Source organism: Chlorocebus sabaeus, chromosome 29 (genome assembly GCF_047675955.1).
Source record: "Chlorocebus sabaeus isolate Y175 chromosome 29, mChlSab1.0.hap1, whole genome shotgun sequence".
NCBI lineage: Eukaryota > Metazoa > Chordata > Mammalia > Primates > Cercopithecidae > Chlorocebus > Chlorocebus sabaeus.
The window spans coordinates 3,415,486-3,418,117 of record NC_132932.1 but is presented as its reverse complement, the minus strand read 5'-3'; the positions used below and the strand labels follow the sequence as shown (position 1 = coordinate 3,418,117).

Sequence of the window (2,632 nt, the reverse complement as noted above, 5' to 3'; positions counted from 1 at the left end):
AAAAAAAAAAATTAAAAAATAAAAATAAAAACCAAATAAATATGTGAGCAAATATAAATTGTTTGACTCCATAAAGCAGTAATGTCTTGTAGAATTAAAAACATAAAATTAAAACATACAGCAGTGGTAACAATTTGAGAATGTTATAAATTGAGTCAAGTGGGCCAGGTGCAACGGCTCATACTATAGTTCCAGCACTTTGGGAGGCCAAGGCAGGAGTATCACTTGAGCCCTGGAATTAGAGGCTGCGGTGAGCCATGATCTTCATGCACTTCACTGCATTCCAGCCTAGGTGACAGAGTAAGATCCTGTCTCTAAAAAAAAAAAAAGAAAGAAAAAAAATTGAGTCAAGTACAAGAGATGACTTAAAATATTAATTAACTTTAGATGTTTATATGTTTAGTATGCATGTTGAAATTTCTAGGATAAACAATTAAAGGAATAGAGACACCGTGTATACATTCCAAACTAGCAGAGAGAATACGTGAAATGTGAATTAGTTAGAATAGGCTTAGTTGTGCTGCAGTAACAAACAACCTCAAAATGTCAGTGGCATAAGATTTATTACTCATTTCTCCTACATGTCCATCATGGTCTAGCAAGGGGTTCTCCCTACCATAGTCACTTGGGAACACAGACTGACACAGGCTTCATCCTGACACACAATTCCGCAATAACAGAGGCAAAGGGAAGAAAGCATGGCAACCTGCAGGCCAGCTCTTGATCCTGCTGCAAGAAGGGACCTACATGTCTTCTACTCACACATCATTGACCAGAGAAAGTCATGTAGTCACATCTAAGTACAAGGGACAAAGAAGTGGGATCCTTCTAAGTGCCTGGAACAAGAGAACTAAACATCTGTGATTAACCTTAATGGCTTTTATAGAGTGATATACAAATATACAACTAATCCAAAAGAAAGGAAAACAGGAGAGGAAAAAGAAATACCAGACAAATGAGAGAAACAGAAAAGACTAAATAGATGATAGATATATACTGAGGAAGACGAAGATGAATAATTGCAATAAATATAAATGGACCAGTTAAAACACAACACTGATGGAGGAAAATCTAACTCTATGTTGTTTACAAGAGATACTTCAAAAACGTAAGAATTCAGAAAACTGGAGAATGAAAACATAGAAATGATAAAAATTGTAGCATATCTATGCTTTAGAATCCTTTAGAGCAATAAAATTGAACAAAATATATCCACTCGTAGCACCATAAATGGATTGAATAAACATAAGGTAGTTCAGTCACAAAAAATACATACAATGAGATTCTATTTATATAACATTCAAGAACAGGTGTAATGTTTAGAGATGGATACATAAGTGATATAATTATAAAAAGAAGAAAGGAAATTGTTATCTCAAGCATAATATATATTTTTTTTTCTGGAGGGAAAGAAAGTGCTGGGGTCAGGAAAGAGCGCATGGTTGAGAGCTTCAGAAACACTGCCATTGTTCTGTTTCTGACCTTAGCAGAAGTCAAAAGGGTGTCTGCCTCATTGATAGTCTTTAAACTTTGTCTACATGTATGGTTTTGACACTATGATACATGTGTGTGTGAGACTGTGTGTGTTATATAATGTACCTTACAATTTTTAAAAAATGCTTAAGAAGTAAAGGTTTTATTAGATGATTAGATGTGAAAATCAGGAGGTCACTGGATTCTTTGCTGGAGTAGTTTCACGGCGTCCTTTTTCCAGTTGAAGAGAATATTGGAGCTAAAGAAACAGAGTCAACAAGGACTTGGCAATGAAGAGAAGGAGCCAACTGGTAAGTAGCTTGGGATGGCTGAGTAGAAGGTAACATGAGATTGTCCATATCCTAAGGAGTCAATACAGAAAAAGGCACTGGAAATACAGGACAGAGATACAGCACAGTCTCAGGAACCGGGCAAAGATGGGGTCCAGCTCACAAGCAAAGGTACAGGAAATTGTCTTACCTGTAAGAATGGTGGAGGCTGGGCACAGCGGCTCACGCCTCTAATCCCAGCAATTTGGGAGACCCAGGTGGGCAGATCGCCTGAGGTCAGGAGTTTAAGATCAGCCTGGCCAACACGGTGAAACCCCGTCTCTACTAAAAATACAAAAATTAGCCCGGTGTGGTGGCAGGCACCTGTAATCCCAGCTACTCGGGAGGTGAGGCAGGAGAATTGCTTGAACCCGGGAGGTGAAGGTTGCAGTGAACTGAGATCGTGCCACTGCATTCCAGCCTGGGCGACAGAGTGAGACTCTGTCTCTTTAAAAAGAAAAAAGAAAAAAAGACTGGTGGAAAGGAAGGGAGGTAGGTACCAAAATGGAAAGGGATGCAGCCAAGAAACAAGGAAGTTGACCAAGATTATGAACAGAAGAGGAAGGTCCTTTCAACAATGGAACCTACCTCTACAACCGGGACTTCTGAAACAGCGTTCTGAGAATGTGCCCATCACCTCTGTTGTCTGGATCATTGGGGAAAAATAACTGGTATGGAATGACCTGTGACCTGTTACTGAGAGGGCTCACTTCCTGTGCATTAAATCACAGCTACTATATTTAGATTCATTACACATATTAAAAGGTGACATTCATCTCTCAGAATATTTCTTAAGTAATTCAACATGTATGACAACTGTAATTTCTCTT

General features: G+C 38.6%; 1 protein-coding gene across 1 annotated transcript in view; it reads right to left on the bottom strand.

The window, feature by feature from the left end:
• Positions 1-2,632, bottom strand: part of LOC103231361 (ribonuclease pancreatic) — a 183,302-nt gene that overhangs the window by 39,483 nt on the left and 141,187 nt on the right. The window lies entirely within an intron of this gene.